This window comes from Eubalaena glacialis, chromosome 5, assembly GCF_028564815.1.
Source record: "Eubalaena glacialis isolate mEubGla1 chromosome 5, mEubGla1.1.hap2.+ XY, whole genome shotgun sequence".
NCBI classification, from domain to species: domain Eukaryota; kingdom Metazoa; phylum Chordata; class Mammalia; order Artiodactyla; family Balaenidae; genus Eubalaena; species Eubalaena glacialis.
The window spans coordinates 66,918,872-66,941,913 of NC_083720.1; the positions used below are offsets into that span (position 1 = coordinate 66,918,872).

At 41.6% G+C, this 23,042-nt stretch overlaps 1 protein-coding gene across 2 annotated transcripts in view; it reads right to left on the bottom strand.

Annotated features, from left to right (window-relative positions):
- RBM47 (RNA binding motif protein 47) overlaps positions 1–23,042 on the bottom strand; it is a 168,699-nt gene that overhangs the window by 92,182 nt on the left and 53,475 nt on the right. For both annotated transcript variants that reach the window (XM_061192194.1, XM_061192193.1), the window contains exon 2: positions 3,510–3,594. The gene's annotated coding sequence lies outside the window, so the exon portion shown is untranslated. The remainder of the gene's footprint in view (positions 1–3,509; positions 3,595–23,042) is intronic.

A 23,042-nucleotide genomic window follows, 5' to 3' on the forward strand; every position in this document is an offset into this window, starting at 1 on the left:
TTTTCTCAAGAGCAACAGGAGCCCCTGAAGGTTTAAGCAGGATAATGACAGGAGAAAAACATATTTTAGGAATCTGATCTGATAGCGAGCCACAAACAGGATTGCATAATGGACACATACATTCAGAAACTGGTAAGAAGGCTATTCCACTAATGGTTTTTGGTTTTCCTTTAGGAAAGTAATACTTGTTTATTAAAGAAAATGTGTAAATCACAGAAAAGCAGGTATAAAAATTAAAACTAGACCTCTACCTTTCATACTCAACAGTAGTGGGCATTTTGATGCAGTTTCTTCTGGGTTTTGTTGTTTTTTTTCCCCCCTTCCGTGGCTATTGCAATAATTCAGGAATAAAGTTAGGACTAGGACTAGGAAAGTGGTAGTATGAATAAAGAGGAAAAGCCACAAAAAAATTTTTTAAGTGAGACAGCAGAGTGAAGAGAAAAGATCATTAGCGTTAAGGGACCTGGGACCTGAGTTCTAGGCTTGGCTATTTCCGTGGGCCTCCTCTCTCTCAACCCCTAGCCTTGGTTTCTGCATTTTAGCATCTAGGGACTGGTCTAGATCAACTTCTTAATCTCTTCTTATTGGTGTCTAAGTAAAGGTCAGATGAGATTTTCAAGACCTTCCCCCAGACCTAAAATGGAACTAAAATGTGCCTGTGTTATGTCTCTGTTCATTTTAAGTGAACATCACAACAGATAGATAGCTGGGGTTGTCATAAGACAAATATGTTCCCATGATCTTTAAGCTGTACCAGTAACATAGAACTGGGGTTCTAACATAGAACCAGTAACTGTACAGTAACTGTACTGTACTGTTCTAACATAGAACCAGTAGCTGTACCAGTAACATAGAACTGGGGTTAACATTAGTAACATAGAACTGGGGTTCTATTACAGGTGTATCTATTTTATAGATATACCTGTATCTATAGATACACCTGTAATCTATAAGATTTTAGGTGTTAAAAGTAATTAAACTGTATATTCTGAGCAGTGTTGTAGGGAGGACGTGTAGGTGTGGTTCCCAGGACATGTAATGGGGTGGTGTAAACAGGGGATCCATTCTCAGACAGGACTCCACCAAGCAGTGGCAAAGTCTTCCTAAGACCCAAAGGTTTTTAAGGCCCAAACCATCTTCGCAGACCACAGGAAAAACAAAACCAAAAACAGCTACTAGAGAACGCAAATTATGCTCTCCAGAAAAAGCAATACACAGCCATTCACCAGGTTAATAAGCAAAAGTGTAAACCAGTGGTTGTCCACACGGGACATAGATGAGACTCAATCGTGGAGTTTTCAAAAAGTACTGATAGTTGGGTCCCTCCTCAGACCAGTTAAATCAGTGTCTCAGCGAGTGGGGCCTGTGCACTGACATTTTTTTTTAAAGTTCTCAAGACGACTGAAGCCTGAAGCATCAGCGGATATCCCAGAGCAAGAACAGTTCAAGGGGCCCGGGAGCAGCGTGGGCCTACACTCAACAGACCTCTTAAAAATGACCACATCAAATTCACTCATGACTAAGAAACCAGCCAGCTTGAGAAGGCCAATTCAGTGGAACTTGGGTGCCATATTGTGTATGGTATGTGTATGTGCGTACATGCACATGTGTGAATTTCCGAATCTGTCAATTAAGTTACTCAATTGCTTAGCAGTACTCTGGATAGAAAATGTGAACATAGAGCATGAAGTTTCAAAACCTGAGAATCTCATAATGGTCCAAAATGGAAGCAGGGTCAAGTAGCTGGCCTCTGTCTGTTCTATTTAAACCATCTATTTTTTTTTTTAAATCTGGCTTTTGGAGTGATCAGTGATCACCCTTCCCTGATGCCGTCAAGTAAGTAGAGAAAAAGAAAAGTGGACACATTTATTAATGAAAACAATCTCTCACTAGAAGCTGATCACCTTCCTGTAAGGGGTAGATGAAGGAAATTAAGAACATAGATTTGGGGAGAATTCAAAGGATTGGCAGGAAAACGGGACTTGCAATCCAGCTCTAGGAAATGATGCTAATAGAGAAGGAAGAATATATGTCTGAACCACAAAAACAAAAAATTTCTTAAGGGCTTTTAAAGATTCTTCAAGAAACGTGACTAAATCCTTATTTTAGGACAGACATCTGTTCATCTGAAGCCACTTTCCCTCTACCTCTTTCCCCATTAGGATCATGCTTATTCCTTGAACCTGACACTCGCCGGCCCAAGTTGAAACCCTCCAGCTGTTCCTCATTTGATAAGTCACTACCACCTGCCCCTAGTTGCCCTCTGCCTAGTAAACCACTCCTTCCTTCTCCTTCAGGTCTCAGTTAAAACAGCACTTAAATTCCAAGAAACCTTCACCAGTGGTCACTCCTCCCACTGACATTCAGAGTACGTCCTCTGGTTTTAAACTCCCTTAACTCCTTGCAATTCTTCTTCAGCCCACTCACAACTCAATTATTTAATGTCTGCGTTGATTACTAGACCAGGTTCTTGGGGGCAGAAAACCAATCCTTTCTGTCTTAATCTCTTAATTACCCAGTACCTGGCACAGAGCCTGGCACATAGTAGGTGCAGGGAAAAACCTTAGTTAACCAATTTACCTGTACCACTACTGATTTAAGGATTAATGTACTATCACCCATGGGGCCCTATAATACAGAGGTTCTGCAAATCTTAAAGCCTGTATAAATCAGACCCATGTGACTTGGAGAATCCTGTCCATTCTGTGGCATTAACTCTACAAAGATGCTATTTACCCATGCATTTAACATGAACGTGAATTTGGACTCATTCACACATAAATGAACGCTAACAAATCACTCTGGGGACATAGTAGTGAAATATTCTAAAATAGAGTATTTGACTTGTAAATCCCATGATGCAGAGCGCTGGAAGGGAGCCAGGCTTTGGATAAGAGCATCTGGTTCTAGGACCTGCTGCCTAAGAGGCTGCTCCGTGATGTCACATGGGTTGTTCTGAATGCCAGGACCACTGCTTAGGAGGTCCACAGACCACTTGTCTCAAAACCATCATATGGAGTCACCAAAAATTTTAGTTTTTAAAGGCACTTGCACTTTGTGAAAAATAGGAGGCAGAGAACACTTAATGCTGGTCATTTGTGGGTTATTAGAGGAATGCTGTGTTTCACCAAATCTAAATCCCCATAAGATGTATCCCACCTTCAGACATTTTAAATTGTGGGGGGGAAATGTATTCTACAGTTGATGAAATGCAGTGAACACTACAGGAAAAACTCAGTATTAAAAGACTTTAAGCAAAGTCATTCAAATATAGCTTCTGTCATTCTTTTTGACTGTGGGAGTCTTCTGGGGACAATGGTACTTAAAAAACATACAGGGCACTCTGGCCTAGTAAATTAAGCAAATACCCAGAAAAAAACGATATGTGTTGGTTTAAAAAATGAGAGAGGATTAACATTTGGTTGTCACTATGTAATGTTCACCTGCTTTTCTCCACCCCTGAATGATGTTCTTTTGAGCCCCAGTGAAGATGGAGCCAGATGACTTACCAAACCTCCTCACTGAGCCCAGGAGTGGCTGATCTCTGCTAGGTGACCTAATGCGAGGTGTCCTGATGCCTCTCTTACCCGAACTCTGAAATGGAAAAGATAACACTATTGACCCAGAGATGGCTAAGGAGGAGTATGCAGTAAATGACGGCTAGTGGTTGGAGGGGAAGTGGTAAGAAGAAGAAATATGGTGTTTTATGATTACTACACACCTTTGTGTGTGCATGGATTACAAGGAAAGCTACATAACCGGTCAGTACAAGTACCTGCACTGCTCACATACATGGAGAAAATAGGTCATGTCCTTTTGCCAATTCCACAAGGCTATTCAGGTTGATATTAGCTAAAGGACATTCAAGGGAAAAAAATCTCAGTCGGACAAGGAGAGAAGAGGAACGTATAAAGAGGTGGTGTAACGGGGAGGAGAAGCTCACGGGTTTGGCCAGGTACTCAAAACTCACTCTACTGCTTGCTAGCTGGGTGACCTTGGGTGTTTTACTCAACCTCTCTGATCCTCCTTTTTCTCACCTAATATGAGCCTGTTTATCCACCTGTTACGGACATTGTGACAATAAACAAGACAACATATATGAAGCCCTTGGGGCCCCATATGAGAGGAAACATTCAATGGAGGGCAGCTATGATTATTATATTCATTTAAATGTCTTTCTGCAGATGCACATTAAATTGCAGTCTTTTAGGGTAAATCACCAAACACTGAAAATTGTTTAAAGCCCTGCGAGCTGTCAGTGTTTTGAATATTTCTTTACCTTTGGAAGCCCTTTGCAGCTAGCTTCTCTGCCCATATATGAGCAATATTCCTTAACTATTCCGCTTCATCTTTAATTAAATACATCTGATTAACTAGGCGCTGTACAGCAGACTTTATTATGCTGCAACTCACCGAGAATGAATAAAACCCCACAGGAGTCTCACTCCCGCCCGCTCCAAGAAAGACCACAAGTCTGCAAGCTACTTCTGGGAAACAAAATACTGAGTTCCGCTAACTCCTGCAGTTGAACTAGGTAATCATTTGTTCCAAAGTTCTTCCCAACTCAATGGCCTAATTAACTAAGGTTGAGCTTTTGATTAACATAGTGCTTGAAGGAACTTTGACCCACAGAAAGTTGGCATTTGACTTGCTTCTGAGTCCAACTTGTGTCACGAGTGCTGGTTTCAAGGGTAATAAAGGACCTGGCTGTTTGCTTACAGCAAATGGAGGTGGTGCCATGTCATTATAAGGCTTTCCCCTCGAATGTCCACCCAATCCTTGGCAAAGGCAGTTTGCAGCCCACACGTCAGCTTTTGGAGTGAATAGGATGAAAGGTTGTAGATTTCCAAACTGAAAAGCACCTAAGTTCTACTTGGCACTTTACCTAAATGTCAGTTGTTTAGGAAACATGAATATGATCCCCTGATCAAAGTGATCAGAGTGGAGATCAGGTGTTGGAGCGGGTGCATGTCCATCTAGATTCTGCCTTAGTGAGCAAAGTGCTCTCTCTGATGGCTCCTGAGTTCTAAAACACTCGTCAGATACAAGGCAGAGACCATAGCACCTGAGAGCGCATGTTCCTGCCTGTTATAAGATGAATAGTGTCCTTCCTAAATTCATATGTTGAAGCCCTGACACCGCCCTGCCCACCCCCAGCACATCAGAATGTGACAGTATTTGGAGATAGGGCCTTTGAAAAGGTAACTAAAGCTAAATGAGGTCATATGGGTGGGCCCTAACCCAATACGAATGGTGTCCTTATAAGAGGAGATTAGGATACATTCACATATAGAGCAAGGGATGACCATGTGAGGACACAGCGAGAAGGTGGCCATCTGCAAGCCAAGGAGAGAGACCTCAGAAGAAAGCAAACCTGCCAACACCTTGATCTTGGACTTCCAGGCTCCAGAACTGTGAGAAAATAAATTTCTCTAGTTTAAGCCACCCAGCCTGTGGTATTGATATTTTGTTATGGCAGCCCTAGTGGTCTAATACACTACCTCCCTCTCTGTACCCCCAACCTTATATCTCAGGACCAGGCAGGTAACAAATGAGGAAGTCGACTAAGAGCAAAAAATAACAGGAGTGGTGTAGACAGTGGTAAATAGGAGAGGTACCAAATTTTTAAACTTTAAAAAATACTGGGAAGCCATACAGAATATGTCCATGGTTTGATTATGCCGGGGACCTTTCAGTGGCAATCCCTGGGCTAAACCATTGCAATTAGACACTTAAAAACACCCACTATTCATCTTTCAACAAATATTAATTGAATACCTACTACAGGTCAGGCCTTAAGCCAGACACTGGGTATAGCAGTGGTGAATAAAAGAAGGCATCTTCTCTGCCTTCATGGTATATAATGGTCTGGGATAGGGAGTCCAGGTACTGAGCTAGGTGAGAGACGCCAACTTGAAAAGACAAAGTTGCTGCCCTCCAGGGCGCTGCAGATTAGCAGACCACAGACATGAAACAAGACCATCATGAAACAATGGGACACCAGCTATAAGACACAAGGAGCAATGGAAAGTGGAAAGATGACTGCAAGTCTGTCAAGGTTAATCAAGGAAGACGTGAGCCAAGTTCTGGAGGATGAATAACAGTCTGCTTGGCAGACAGGGATGACGGATGAGGAGAGGGCATTTTTCAGCTAGAAGGAACAGTCAGTTCCTGGGTACGGGGACATGAGAGAGCACAGCGTCTTTGGAGAATGACGAGTAGTTGGACTGAGGGTGGGCAGCGGAGGAAGCAGCAGGACGTGCAGCTGAAAAAGGCAAGAAGCTCACATTTTATTGCACAATGAACCACTGGAAAATTTTAATCAGGAAGGTGGCATTAGCAGAACTACCTGTTAGAAAGATCTCCTGACCACGATGCAGAGGGGCTAAAGGCAGGGTGACCCATCTGGAGAAGATGAAGGCGGGGACCAGGGAAACAGAGGGATGCCTGGCAGGCAAGGTCAGGGATGCAGAACTGAAGTTGTCATGGCGTTCAACCCATGGCCACAGATGACACTGCCCAAGGACATTATGTGCATCTAGAGAAGCACTAATTTTTTAAGGTACTACTTTGATCAATGAGAACATGCATTTCTTAAGCTTTTAATTTCATTTATCTTACATTTCACGTCAAGAAACTAACTCTACTCATCCTTTTCATCCATCAAAGTCACATGTACCTCAGTTTCCTCATCTAAATATGGATAATAATGGCACTTCCTTCACAGAGAAGATTCCTTGAGCTCATTAATACCAGTAAGTAGTTAAGTGCCAGAAATGCATTATTGTTAAATCAGCTATTATTAGAGCAGAAATAAACTTTAAAGAACAAATGGATAATTATCGACTGTGCAGTTAACGATAATCCTCCCTCTCACAGAAAATGAGCCAGATTAAAACCACCACCACAACACAAAGAGTAAAAATTTATATAATTGTCTTGGAAAGGAGCTGCCTCCAATTTCCTTAATCTTTCCAGAGCTCTCACACAGCTTCTTAGAAAGGGCCCCAATATTTGTGCATGATCATTACTTTACATTTATAAAATGCTTTGTAAAATGCTTTATAAAAATTTCAAAGATTAATGATCCAAGGGGATGTGGGACCTGCAAAGGGAGACTGACTACAAAGAGACACAAGAGAACTTTCTAGAGAGCTGGGAATTTCTATATCTTGATAAGGGCAGTGGTTCCACGGCTGTATGTGTTCCACATAGCACTAAAAATTGTTTGAATGTTATCTATACGTAAATTATAGTTCAGTAAAGATTGAATAAGGATAAAAGGGCTGGAAGATGGGGGAAAGGGGAATTCAAGGGGAAATGGGTACTCATATTCCAAACAAAAGTGAAAATAGATTTGAGTGAAAGACCTTGCCTTAAAACCTTTAATTTCCGAAAACACTGTCTCTTGAAATGGACGAAGCTGGCTAAGAATGTAAAAAGCTTCCTTATGCAAGAAACATTTTGAAAAATTCAGACGTTCTCACCCTCGTTATCCTGTGTCTAAAGCACTTTTTACCCCTCGACTCACTGGACAAGCTGCCCTCTTGTGGCTTTGATATATATTTCCTGAGCACAAAAGTGGGCAGTTACTAAGCTATTCGGGTAGCAAGCCCAGCCTGCCCATAAATATTCCTCAAGGTGACTGAGAGCGGGTGTGCTGGCCGCTTGCACACAAGAGGTACACGGGCCATTCTGGGCTTGTGTCATAGCTGAGCTTTAAATAACTAAGAAAATAGGGTTGCCACAAAATACACATGATTTGAGGCTGACAAATTCAAGAGACATTTTAAGGCAATTTAAATTTCACTTTCGCAACACGGTTATCAGCGTATCAGAAGCAAACATCTGTCTCAAACAAGGTGTGTGCAAAGAAAGTAGAACTGAAAGTTTCAATTCCACCATCTGTGAATACTATTCAATATTCCCAAGGTATGTTTGCACAAAAAAAGAAAACAACAACAACCCAGCAAATACTACCCAAACACTGGTTTTTATTAACACTCGCATGCGGGGAATCTAGGTGTCTTATGAAACATTAAGTATTTGTTTAAAAAAAGGAAAGAAGGAAGGGAGGAAGGAGCAAATAGCGTAGCTTTTCAAAAGTTGCAGTAAAAAAAGATAAAAGACGGCACAAGCAGTAACTCAAAAGATGACAATATTTTCTCTTTAGAAAGCAATCCATCTTCATACAAGACCTTTTGTCAAAGAAATACATAGAGAAAAGACAAAGATATAGATGGAAATAGATGCTGTATTTCAACTGTTGAGATGTTAAAAATGCACCTAGTCCAGATGCAGTAATATCAGGCTGGACTAAATTAACCTACACGAGGGTCACAGGCACTCCTGATAAATGACTGCTAAATCCATATTCTAGTAGAGCAAGCTTTCTTTTCAGATCAAATCATGTCACTTCCCTTCTCAAAACCCTCCAAAGGCTTCTCCTCACACTTGGAATAAAATCCAAAGTCCTTCCCAGGGCTCCCTCCAGGAGCCTGCGTGACTCTCTACTTCCTTCCCTGCCTCTCTCCCACTCCCTCACTCCCTCCTGGCAGTTCCTCCAACATGCCGGCTTTCTCAGCTCCCTGCCTCAGCACTCACAGTTGCTGGAATTCCGCCTGGAATTGCCCTTCCCAGCCTTCCCCGCCTGGCTCTCTCCCTGACTGGACTCACCTTCTGCAAGAAGTCTTCCCAGACCATTCTATGAAAACAGCCCTCCAAGCACCAACCTTGCTTGCACTCTCTCTCCTCTTTCCCGTCTTTAATGTTCTTCTATGCAATTATTATTATCTGAAATTACATCGTGTATTCATTATTATCACTTCTTATTATCTCTCTGCCCCACTGAAATGTGAACTCCACGAGAGAAGGGGCTTTCTCTCCTAAAACAGAGCCTGACACTTGTCAGTCCTCATTATTTGAGAAATGAGATATCCCGGCTTGGGGAGATAATAAACCCTAATGAAATACATTCCAGCACTCTATCACCAACAAGTCCTTCCTTAGGTCTACCTCAAGTCTCTCTTATTGCAGCAAAAGCCCATATCCTTTACTTGAATCCCAGAGTGATGGACAGGGGTTGACCAACAAGCTGTTAAGTAATTCTTTAGGATCACAGACTTTTGAAGGTAAGATGGGGCCTTAGTTATAACCGGCTCCAGCCCTTTTGTTCTGAAGATAAGTACACAGGCTCAGAGAGGGCGACTGGTTTCTCCGGGCTCACACAGAAACAGTGAACATCAGCAGACACCACAGCACTTCAAGGGCGCAGAGTGCTCGCCTTTTTCATTCCTGTAGTCCCATGAGCCAGCATGGTGCTTGCCACAAAGAAGGGTGCCCGAGGAACAAGTGTCCTCACTTCTACTCTAAGTGCTCATTCAACTGAACTGGCTTCCTTCCTCTCATTACTGTCCCAACTATAACTTCCTACCTGAGAACCGTTTCCAGTCACTTGTGTCATGTGTCATCATTTCCTGTCCTCTGTATGTATGACAACATACCAGACACAACTGTCTATCTGGGGGCTGATTTGATTCTTACATAATTCAAATAGCCCAGCATGGAAAATACGTAGGAAAGAGTGGGATATGCAAAGCAAAAAAAAAAAAAAAAATGCTGGCAGTGTCCCCGACCATGGGTGCTGTGACTGTAATGCAATGCAGGAACCCTGTCTGGTCCATACTCGTTTTCCTGCAGCGCCAAGCGGTGTGCCTGGCACACAGTCAAGGCCTATTTGTTGAGACAGAGAACAGAAGGAAATGACATTGTAGATTCAGCTTATTCTCAGTCTACAGTGGCTTTATAATAACAGATACTTCACACAGCTCACACTGGCATGGTGTCTTCTGTCCTTAGCACTTACATATATCTTCTCATTGATCCTCCTAAGACATCCATCTCACCTATAAGAAAGATACTAAACTCTGAAAAACCAAGTACTTTTTAGAAGTCATTTAGCAGACAAACCTAGACTCTCTAGTCTCTAACAAGACTCTGCAGATTTCCTTTCTTCCAGTATATGAGTATCCATATGCTTTGCTGAAGAAATAGTGATGTGTTTGATTATGGGATATTGACCCAGACCCAGCTAGTGGTGTTAAGCAATGTAGAGTATATGCAACATACTATCTAAAATCTGAAATACTATGGATTCCAAAACGCATCTGACCCAATAGGTTGCAGGTGAGGATGTCTCAGATTGACATTAACGCAGAGAAGAAACCTGTCCACAGACACACAGGGAGGCTGGGATTCCAACCCAGGCAGTCTAATTTTGCAGGCTGTGCTAGCGGCCACCACATTATCCTGCCTCTCCAGTCAATGATGTCGCTGTCATCTGAAAAGCAATTACTGCCTCCACTATTTTTGATGTGGCTCCAGGAAATAGGATCTGGCAAGATGAATGGTGGGGGTAGACTTGCGTTGTCATCCATGAAGGCTGATTTGGACCAGCGCTGATGCCAGCTAAATGAAGGCATAGGGATGGTAACCCACGCACAGCGGACTTCCTGGGAAGTCATGGCCACGTTCGGGGAGAGGGTATACAAAGCTTTTGGCAATCAAAACTTTCACCTCCCTCAATACCTCCACAAGAGCTTCTAGGAAACGTTGAGGCAGACCTGCTAGGAATCTGGAATGATCTTCTCCACAGTCGTTTACAAAATTACTCTGTCAAGTGGGGTGAGAGAGCCGTGGGTGGGGTATGAGCAGGACCATGTGTATGAAGAAAGGGTGGGGGGGGGGGTGCGTGTGTGTGTGTGTTCATGGAAGCATATGCTCATTACAAATAGACTTTTACCTAATGTCCAGAACACGAAACAATTATAAATTGTGTTTTGGCTTTTATTTCTATCCTCTAAACTAATTATCTGTGGAAATAAAAGATGCTACTTAATTGGGTCCAGCAGCGTTCTTACTTCACCAAATACTTGGGGTGAACTCTTTTCTTCAGATCTCAGTTCAAATGTTACTTCCTCAGGGTAGCCTTCCCCTACAGCAGTCCAAATTAGATTGTTTCCCCCCTTTCTCATCTTGGTGTAAGCTTTCCCTTGTACAACTCATCATGACCTGTGATGAACTACTTGTGAGTTTGTTTACTGCCTAGCTGTCCCCACCAAACTGTAATCTCCATGTCTGTTTGCTCACCTCTGTATGCCCAGCATGTAGCACAGCACCTGACACAAATAAATACTTGTTGAATGAATGAGTGAGTCTTGAATTTCACAACAGAAACCCCGGAGGTGGCTAGCACTTCACCAGCAGACACACACCAGGTCTTGTCCCACCTCTGAATTGTGAAAGCCTTATTGCTGTGTAACTCTATTTGGCAATTCATCATATGCTGGCCCAGTGACATGTTATCTCTACAGCTTTAGGTTATTTCTTCACTTTATTATTCTTATTTAACTTTTAACCTGTTTAGATCTTATCTTCCTAACTAGATTAGAAGCACATGGAGTGTAAGTTATACTGCCTTGAAATCCTCAAAGCTCCCTCACCAGCATTTTGCATCTACTCTTTCTAAATGGTTGCTTCATTTAATGCTCAAAACAGGTATTTCTGCAGGTAATATTACTGAATATTGAAGCCCCCAAGGGCAGGATAGTGTCTAAAAAAAATTTTTTTAATAAATCAAGAGGGCCCAGGAAGACTGAGTGTTGTTTAAATATAAAATACAGTTCTAACTTTGCTTATGTGAGGGACCAACACAGGGCAGAGAAAACCTTAATTCAGCTAAGTTCTTTTTACTTTCATGAAATATCCCCTCCACCATCCTTCAGGTCCCACTCAACTCAGGAAAACTCTCAGTGGCACAAAAGCAGGATTTTTTGTTGTTTTGCTAAGTCAGGCCCTTTATTATAGGGTAGAAAGAACACTTGTTCCTTATTTCTCAATTCCTCATTCCTGCTGGCAGCACAAAATATGCCCCAGCCCTGACTGTCAAGCACAAATGAAACAGATAACTCGGTGTTCCTTTAAATCTATATATTTCAAATAGTTTTAAACGGTTTTTTGTTTTTTTTTTTGGTCTAACTACTTATGATAGATGTTAGATGGATTAGCAAGTAGGTCTGTGAATCATTCACCCCTAGCCAGGCACTCACTTTCGAGCATTAACCTGTTCTCATTTTCTGCCCCGACCCTTATAGAAGCAAAACAGTGAAAAACCAGACCAGTCAGCTGAAACGCTGTTGTCAAAACACAGCCAAAACACTCAGAATTTTCACAATTGTCAGGCGTTTCCTAACATGGCCAGGGTCACTGACAGTTAAAGGTTTCACCAACATCACCTGCAGAATCTGAATCCACTCCATGAAAATTGCAGAAAACCCCGAAAATGCTTGAAGCAATCACTAAGGTCAGCCTTTAAAATACAAGGGCATGAATTTCTGAGCTCTGCTTGTCTCCACTTTCCCAAGGCGCAGGTGCTTCAGGACTGAGATTCTGCATGGCCCACCACTTTCTTCCCACCCACAGATGACCAATGGAGCTCAAAGCATTCTTGCCAGTTTCCATTTTTAAAAATCTAATCAGAGCTCACAGTATAACCAATTCCTCGGGTGGAATGACAGATGCCCTAGCTCTCCCTGCTCCTCCCAGGGCTGCCCGTATGTCACTTGTAAGGCTGAGAAGCCAGGAGGTGATCCCACCTGTGCCTCCCCTGCATCCTCCTGCATCTCATAGGTTTTAACATATTCTGTACATTGTGTTGATCTATGTCCTTTTTGACAGCGACCACCATAACAAGTCAAAAGTTGATGCTGTTCCCTTTTCTTTCATTATTTGCCTGGGTACATGCCAGAAACTGCATTAAAACAGACCATGTGTCTGGTTTTAATTCTCCAACAACCAAGCAAGGTGGGAAGGGGTAAGCCCACTTTTAGTGAAGGAAACTGAGGCTCAGAGAGTGTCTCGTTAAAAAAAAAAAAAAAAAAAGGCTTCTAAGAAGTAGGCTGAGACTTAAACTTTGGTCTTTCTGGCATTATTCCATTATCCTAAAATAACAGATCCTTCCACTAGGAGATCAGAAATCTCTGTCAGTAATAGTCATTAGAGGTCCACAATGTATGGTCTGCTCAATAACTTGAAACAATACACCAAATTTTATATTTTAACATCTCTCAAATAACCAATGTGTATATTTACTCATTTTAAAAGCTATTACTAAATCAATTGCGTGTTTTACAATCTGTACAGTCAGATTACAATTCAGGGAACAAGGCCCCTGAGAGATAATCTTTAAGAGCCACTAGATGTAAAGATACACAAAAGCAATAGAAAGAGACCACTGGTCTGCCTGGCTCCAAGACTGTAAAATCAAAGTGAATAAAGAAAAAAATGTGACTTTCGAAAGAAGAGGTGGGCCTGTTGGTAAGCCTAGAAAAAGCTGGACAGATAAAATTTGGCAGTGCCCACTGGAACTTCCAAAGTCACTGGACTTCCAGTTGTCTTCCAAAATGACTTGCTTCTCCCTATCCACTCAAGGTTGAGAGAAAATGTGCTCATTTCCTCAAAGTAACTTTATTTCCAATAGTCAACAAATATTGACAGAGGGCATGCTCCAAGCTAGGTGTTCATCTAGATCTTCTGCCCTGGCCTTGGAGCAAGAGCACTTCTCACCCCCGTGGCACCCCTCATGGCGACTCTCTTCTGAAAGGTTGGGGACCACTGCACTGCAGCAGTGTTTCTCAAGCTGGTCCAGTCACCTGGAGGGCTTGTTAAAAATCAGATTGCTGGGACTTCCCTGGTGGTCCAGTGGTTAAGAATCCCCCTTCCAATGCAGGGGACACGGATTTGATCCCTGGTCAGGGAACTAAGATCCCACATGCTGCGGTGCAACTAAGCCTGCGTGCTGTACTTACTGAGCCCGTGTGCCGAAACTACTGAGCCTGCGCGCTCTGGAGCCTGCACACCACAACTAGAGATAGAAGCCCGTGCGCCGCAACGAAAGATCCCCTGTGCTGCAACTAAGACCCAAAGCAGCCAAAAATAAAAATAAATAAATAAATATTTTCTTTAAAAAAATCAGATTCCTGACCTTGCCTTGGACTTTCTGCGTCAGCACCACTAAAGGAAGGGTCTGGAAATCTCTCACCTTAAACAGTGTCCCAGTAATTCTACTCATTGGGGAAGTTTGTCAACCACAGTTCTCTGGCGGTTCATTTAGCCTATTGCGGGTGTGGGCTCAGTAAGAGGCAATATATTCAATGCAATGTAATACACTGCGGAGTCAAGAGTTTTTAAAAACTGCTTTGAAAAATAATAGTACAACAGCTTCTATTATCAAACCAAGGCCCTTTTCCCCTCATTCCTTTGCCCCAAATCCTACCAAGGGAAGTCCCAGAAACTTAGATCTTATCCCACTGAGATCTCAGATGACATAATATTCAGAAGACCAGCAAATGTTAGGTAGCCCACAGTGATGGTAATATTCTGAATGTTAACACAGCCCTTTAGCCCAGTGCTTTGAGCAAGTGAGCACTCCATACTTTTTTCAACAGCCTGGCCTGGCCCTTTACAAGCCAAAGCCTACAGAAGCTTTCATGTGCACAATACACTGCTCCTTGCAGTGGATAACATAACATAATTTGCCCACAAGATGCTTCCTTTCTATTTATGACTACTCCCTAGGAAGAAAAACTTGTTTCACTGATAATATATTTTTTCCATACTAAGTAGTATTGGTTCAATATATAGGGCTGCTTGGAAGTAATATTATTCTTAGAAGAGACATCAATGAAGAATTCACTCTAAGGGTTGAGAGTCATATGGGTGGGCGTGAAGCTCCAAATGCCACAACCCAAAGAGGGTTAAGCCCAGGGATAAGGCCGTGTAAACCGGCAGTTTAAAATCATCCAAAGTGGGGGCTTCCCTGGTGGCGCAGTGGTTGAGAACCTGCTTTCTGAAGCAGGGGACACGGGTTCGAGCCCTGGTCTGGGAAGATCCCACATGCCGCGGAGCAACTGGGCCGGTGAGCCACAACTACTGAGCCTGCGCGTCTGGAGCCTGTGCTCCGCAACAAGAGAGGCCACGATAGTGGGGGGCCCGCGCACCGCGATGAAGAGTGGCCCCTGCTTGCCACAACTAGAGAAAGCCCTCGCACAGAAACGAAGACCCAACACAGCCAAAAATAAATAAATTAATTAATTAAATTAAAAAAAAAATCATCCAAAGTGAATGGATCCATGTGTTACATTAGATTGGCACTCTAAAGTACATTTTAGTGTGATTGCGGACCTCTGAGCTGTTCACCACTCAACTAGACTGGCTCCAAACAAATCCTTTTTCCTTCATAAACAGCATTTAAACAATGAACACTTTGATGATCTGTGGTGCATTTCTTTTTTTTTTTTTCTTTCTTCATTTCTTCCTTTTCTTCTTTCTTTCTTTTTTTAATGATTAAATGGCTATAAAAGCTGTAAAATGCTCTCCAAACTTTGTGGCTGTGTTGTGATTACCCTACCAGATCCCCAGGGGTCAAATTCTTAGAACCATACCATCTTAAAACACTGAAATACCTTAAATATTTGCTAGTTGATCTAGATAAGAAAACAGATTCAGACAGGTAACTTGCCCAAGGTTACACGGCCAGTCAGTGTTTGGCTGGGCCCGGAACTGGGGCCTCTCCCACTGCATGCATGGTGGTACTCAGAGATGGTGATGTCCAGTGGGCAGAACCTGGGTGGACTCTCCCACACGCTAACCTCCCACCTGGTCCACACTTTGGACTTGCCTAATCCAGAAGGGTAATAAACATTCCTCCCAGTGTGGCTGTGTTACCAAGGCTACTTCCTGAATTAAAACAAAAGAGTGATAGCCCTGCTCTCATTGGCACATCTCCTAAGTACATCCTTCAGGAAGGCACGTTTACAACTAGAACTGCCTGATACATTTGAAAGGTATGAAAAATACAAGGAATAGTGGTCAATCCTTTCTATGGACCACAGCGAGACCATAGTTCCCACACTGCAGTGGGGTGTGACCATTTGACTTAGCTCTGGCCAATGGATGGAGAGAAACTGATGTGCAGCATGATGATGTGATGTGGGCCTGGCCCTAAAAATCTGCTCCCCTCTGGGTTCTTTCCTCTTCTGGCTGACTGGGATAGCAATGCCCAGGCAACTCTGGACATCATGTGTTGGAAAAGGCAAATCTATTCTCAGTCTGGATCTCCAAATGAGTTCATGGAGGTGATACCCTGGAAACCTGCACACATACCAGGACTACAAGAACTATATTTCTATCGGGTAACCCACTGACATCTTGGGCTCTGCACATTACTGCTACTTAGCTTATCCTAACAAATACACAAGGAATCTCTGAAGATTGGGAAAAGCATGGCTTTAAAGTAGGATAAATAAACAGTTCAGGTAACAGATCTGTTGGTTTATCATCAACCACAAAACAACAGGAAGGAATCAACAGGATTTGGGGAAGAGTAAAACATACCAGACTAACTTAGTTTCCTTCCACAATACAAGAAAAATACCTGTATTGATTTTAGAAAAGTTCATTTATAAGTAGCTTTTTGAAACATAGAATGCCTTTTCCTAAGAAAAAATGTTAGAAATGATGTTCAAAACCCCACGCCCTACGAAAAAATCTTTTTTTGCCCAAGTGCAATAGAAATGATTCTAAAGGTAACGTCAGTCTTGTGGGCCTCTGAGGCCTTAAAATCCTCAGTGGGTGGAGGGGGCAGGCAGAGAAGCCTCTAAGCAAGGGCCCCAGGGGCTGAGGCCTAGAAGGAGGGCCCTGGCATGGGTGGCTTGGGTAGGTTGGGTACTGGGGGTGGAGACTGGGTAGTGGTTGAGAAAGAGCTCCCTCTATAGCAACCTCAGTCTTGGTGAGAACACAAAATCCATCTGTTCAGATGCAACATTCTTCATCCAGTACTTTATCAAAGGAGGCAATGAATTCAGCTAAGTTTCCACAGTGTTTCTGATTTGATTCCAAATGGCAATTTCATTAGTGAGCTGTTAAGTTATTTTCTCATTCATCCTGAGGTGTCCTAGTGATGTTAAGCAGTACTCAGCAGGATACTTGATACTACACAACAGTGTGGTTAAGAGCAGAAGTACCTCAAGGACATTGACACAACATCTGCCAGCCAGCCTCTGTGCTGGAGCACGGTCCTTGATGCCCCTGCTGGACTGGCCATCAATCTTTTACTTGCTGGCTTATGGGCACGTCTAGAGGTTCCTGAGGAAGGGACTAGACAGGCCAGGCTGGTGGTGGTAGGGACACATGAAAGACTTGGAACAGCAGCTATCCACCAAGAGGTTCAGAGAGATTTCAATATTTTAACAACCAGCATGGTCGTATCAAGGGCATGCAGCTATTTATCAGCCCTGCTGGAAAGTACAAGCTTTGGAAACAGACCTAGGCTCAAATCTGTTCTGTTACAATCCAACTGTGTGAATGTGGGTAACTTACTACTTATATTCTCTGAGCCTAGTTTGCTCAACTGCAAAATGAGGATGAGAACATAGATATGAGAGCAACTGATACAAGGTCTGATGTTTAGTAGGTGTTTATCAAAAGCTAGTCTCCCTAAACCTCCTCCTCCGCTTACACCATCTTCAGAGCAAGCCCAAGGCACAGGGATTAGAATAAAAGAAAAATAGAGGATAAATGATAAGGACACAGAATGAAAAGGATAAGAGGACAGAGGGAGAGACAAGAGGCCACAGTTGGGGGCGGGGAGGCGAGCAGCAAAGAAGAACCTGGAGGGGGTCACTCCACACTGTTGAGAACTGCAAATCCCTCTGCCAGTGGTGGGGACTACCAGACCGATTCGACCTTTGCGTTAGAGTTCGATTGTCTTGGTTCACATCCTAGCTCCGTCATTACTAGTTGTGTGTACCTCGTTTAATGTCTCTGTATCTTGGTTTCTCCATTTGTACAACGGAGATAATTATAGTAGCTACCTTCTCGCTAATAAGGATAAACTGAGTTAACAGAGGTAAAGTGCTAAGAACGGTACCTACCTGATAAGCACCATGTACCTTAGCTATTCTTTACTCATTATTCATTGGTGGCACCGTGAAAAGAGCACTGGACTCAGAGATAAAAAGCTCTGCCACTTCCTAGAATCCCGGGGATTTTAGGAAAGTTACTCAAGTGAGTGAACCTGAGCAGAAGTCTCTGTTAAATGAGAGAAGCGCATTTTAGCTAACATTTATTGACCACTTAATATGCACCTGTTACTGTGCACGCCATAAGTTCTCTCATTTAATGCTCGAGATACTTTGATGAGGATTCTGTTATTACATCCATTTTCCAGAGAAGGAAACTTTGTCTTCAAAAGGTGAAATATCTAGCCAAGGTCACAAAGCTAGGAGAGGCCCAGCCACGACTTTAAGCCAGTTTGGTAAGACACCAGATCCTGCTCTCTGAAGCATTGTGCTTTGTTGTCTCTGGCCCCAAGATTCTGTGAAAGCACTGCCAGCATGCTTGTTGGGTATCATGAACAATGCTGTAAAGCACAGCGAACACATCTGAAGAAAGAATTGCAATCCAGCGTCCATAAAAGCCAAAGAAATGTAGGGCTAGCCTAACTGAATCAAGATCAAAGTCAGAGCTTTTGGTTGTCCGAAATGACTCAGGATGGGGCAAGACTCAGGATGCAGAGAGGTATAAAAATAAAAGCTAATGCTGGGGGCTTCCCTGGTGGCGCGGTGGTTAAGAATCTGCCTGCTAATGCAGGGGACACGTGTTCACGGGAAGATCCCACATGCCGTGGAGCAACTTAGCCCGTGCACCGCAACTACTGAGCCCACGTGCCACAACTACTAAAGCCCGTGTGCCTAGAAGCCCGTGCTCCACAACAAGAGAAGCCACCACAATAAGAAGCCCACACACAGCAACGAAGAGTAGCCCCCACTCGCCACAACTAGAGAAAGCCCATGCGCAGCAACGAAGACCCAATGCAGCCAAAAATAAAAAAAAAAAAATTAAAAAAAAAATTTTAAAAAAAGCTCATGCTGGAGAGTCAAGAGGCCATGAGTCTCATATCACAATAGCATTGATAAAGTTATCATGCTTTATAAATGAGACAATCTAAAATAATTATTTATATATTAAACCATACTTGAACACTGATGTCTATTATGACCTCAGCAAATGGTTTTAAAGTCCCAAAATGAATAAAATGAATAAAACACCTGAGAATCCCAACAAGTCTTTTTTTAAATGTTGTCGCTACCATATTTTTGGATAGACTCAACATCTTCAGATGCCATTTTTGGGGTTTTTTTGTTTTTAATTTATTATTTATTTTATTTTTATTTATTTTTGGCTGTGTTGGGTCTTTGTTGCTGTGCACGGGCTTTCTCTAGTTGCGGCGAGCGGGGGCTACTCTTTGCTGTGTTGCGCCTGCTTCTCACTGCGGCGGCTTCTCTTGTTGCGGAGCACGGGCTCTAGGCGCGCGGGCTTCAGTAGTTGTGGCTCGCGGGCTCTAGAGTGCACGCTCAGTAGTTGTGGCGCACGGGCTTAGTTGCTCCGCGGCATGTGGGATTTTCCCGGACCAGGGCTGGAACCCGTGTCCCCTGCATTGGCAGGCGGATTCTTAACCACTGCGCCACCAGGGAAGCCCTCAGATGCTATTTTGAATTAATGTATAAATTTAACATGTTCACCTCCAAAATAATAACAATGGAGTGGTTTTTTTTAAGGAGGGGAGGTTTGGAACTAGTTAAGTGAATCCTAAAGTTCATAACCAGGAAAATTCTGACAGAAGAGCCACTACCAATATCAAACAACGAAACATAGTAGAAAGTTTCAGTAAAGAAATAGTTTGACCCAGGAAGAACATAACAATGTTAAACCTCAAATTATTTCTACAAAAACATTTTCAAATACAGGATCCAGCATCCAGTCCAAGAGAACCAGGTGCATCAAGACAACATGTGTGAGAATCAGCAAAAATACAGGAAACAAAACTAAACTCACAGGGACTCAAGATATGGAAATTATTAGACAGACTATAAACAGCTATGCTTATCATGCAAAACGCAGTTATCATCAAAGGGCTAATAGTTAGACTGACAACTGCCTTCTTCAATAACAATGGAAGGCAGAAAACAGTAGAATAATATCTTCAATGTGCTGCGAAACAAATCAAAACTACGAACTTAGGGGCTTCCCTGGCGGCACAGTGGTTAAGAGTCCGCCTGTCAATGCAGGGAACACAGGTTCGAGCCCTGGTCTGGGTAGATCCCACTTGCCGCGGAGCAACTAAGCCCGTGCGCCACAACTACTGAGCCTGCACTCTAGAGCCCATGAGCCACAACTACTGAAGCCCTCGCACCTAGAGCCCGTGCTCCGCAACAAGAGAAGCCACAGCAATGAGAAGCCCGCGCACCGCAACAAAGAGTAGCCCCCGCTCTCCGCAACTAGAGAAAGCCCACGCACAGCAACGGAAGACCGAATGCAGCCAAAAATAAATAAATAAAATTTTTAAAAAAACAAAAACAAAAAAAACTACGAACTTAGGATTCTGTTCTCATCAAAAGTATCTTTCAAAAATGGAGCTCAAAATAATGACATATTCTGTCAAACGAATAGTGCGAGTTTGTCACAAGTAGACTGCCACTAAAGGATGCTCTTTAAGCAGAAGGAAAATGGCCCAAGACGGAAAGTCAGAGAATATAGGATAAAACGAGGAACAATAAAAATGGTAGATTTAAACAAACATTGACCACATAAAACAATCATGATAATGTCTTATGGAGTTTTAATATAAACAAATAAATATTTAATAAATTTAAAATACTATAAAGAGAATTAAAATACATGAGAAGAGTAGCACGTAAGCCCTAAAGTGGATAACTTGATTTAAAAGCTGTCCAGTAACATACAGAGTGAATACTAAAAATATTTTTAAAAAGACAGAATTCCAACCTAATAGAGGGGAAAATGGAGTGATAAACACAAGCACCTATATGCAAAAATCAAATTCTGGCACATAAGTAGTCAGAATTAAACAGAATAGAAAATCCAGAAATATATCCAAGTCCATATGGGAATTTATTAGACAATGAAAGGCACACCTCATACCAGTGGAGACAAGGACTATTCAATAAATAGCCTAGGTGTTGGGACATCTACATTTCCCCTAGAAAAAACAAAATTGGATCTATACCTCATATCTCATACCAGGATAAATTCCAAATGGATCAACTATTTAAATGTGAAAAATTAAACCATAAAAATTGTACAAGAAAACATGGGAAAATTCTTTCTAACCTTGAAATGAGAAAGACCTTTCTACTGTGACTTGTAAACCAAAAGCCGTAATAAAAGACTGATAAATTCAACTACATACAAAATTTGTTTAAACCACAAAACAAAAACAAAAGATAATCAATGGGAAAATATCCACAATTCACATCACAAAGAGCTCATTTCTGTAATACCTAAAATGCTTATACAAATCAACAAGAAAATGATCAATAAACCAATAGAAAAATGGGCAGAAGAGATGAACAGAGTTGACAAACAACAAATGACCTTTAACTTTATGAAAATATACAAATTGAAAATACACTGAAATATCATTTCTCATGTATCAGATTGGCAAAAATCCAAAAGTTTTACAGTAACATATTAACATATTATGTTGGCAAGGCTGTGAGGAACCTGGCACTCTCATACCTTTCTCATGGGAGTATATACTGGCACCCCTGTGGAGGACCATTATCTATCATATTATATATCTATTATAATTATTATTGCATATACTTTTTAACCTAGCAATTCTACTTTGGAGAATCTATTCTACAGATATATTTTATGCTTGGAAAATGACATGTGTACAGATAACTTATTTCAGTATTGTTTTTAATAGCAAAAGACTGGAAACCAACCAAATGCCCATCGACAGGAGACTAGTTAAATAAAATATGGTAAATCCATACAATGGAATACTATATCTCTGTTTTATAAAAAGTCAATGTGAAAGATCTCAATGTACTGAGATTGAGAAAACTCCAAAATGTACTGCTAAGTGAAGAAAAACAAGTTGCAAAACAATTCACCTAATAGTCTACGTTTTGTGGAAAAGGGGAGAGGGGAGTAGATGTTATAAGTATATCTGTTTGACGAGCATAAAGAAACTCTCAAAGAATAGATAAGAAACTAAGACAATTGATATCCACACCTCGTTTATTTGAATAAAACAATAACTTAATAATGAAAAAAGTGCTGTGTCTTCATCATTATGCATTCTCTGTCAATTTAATTCTCCTGTGCAATTCCTTATTTATTCATTTAAACATACAACATATTAAAATTCACCACAAAATTGTGGAACTGTTTTCTATCCCTAGTAAGAATGGAATAGAAGAGTTAATTTGATAAGCATATATTATATGCATTTTTAAAAGACGTATAATTCCAAAAACATTATCTGCATTATCTCTGTGTTGTGGGTTTATAGATAATTTTTATTTTCTCCTTTGTGCTCCTCTCTGCTTCTCTATCAGCCTGTGTTACTTTTATAATTAGATTAAAATTTGTTCTACTAAAGTAAATAAGGAGGAAATTGTCTTCAGTGGTTAAGAAAAGGAAGAAATTTTGACTTAGAGGGTAATTAAAAATTGGAACAGTTTACTAATAAAGATAATTGGAATTTCTATGTCTGCAAAACTTTATAGAAATAGTAATAGACATCTCTGGTTTATTCATTTGTTAAAGGCTGAAAGGTGGATGAGATGACCTTTTACCACAAAGCTGTCATGGCAACTGAAGAGTGGTGTTCAGAATACTTTTTCATTTAAATAATTAGAAAGAATGGGGCTGACTGAACAGGTGGAAGAATCTAGATTGTACAAATGGTCTTCAGTGCTGCAGCCCCTCTACGGGTGTTGCAGGTTATTTAAAATCTTCTCCAAGCATGTAATAAGCTCCTCCAAAAGTTTTTACAGGGAATATAATTTTATTATTTCAGAAGTGGCCTGGGCAAAACTAGCCATGAGAAGAAACAAGCTTTCTAGTAAGATCAAAATTAATTATGGTTTTTCTAAAAAACCTTAAAGACT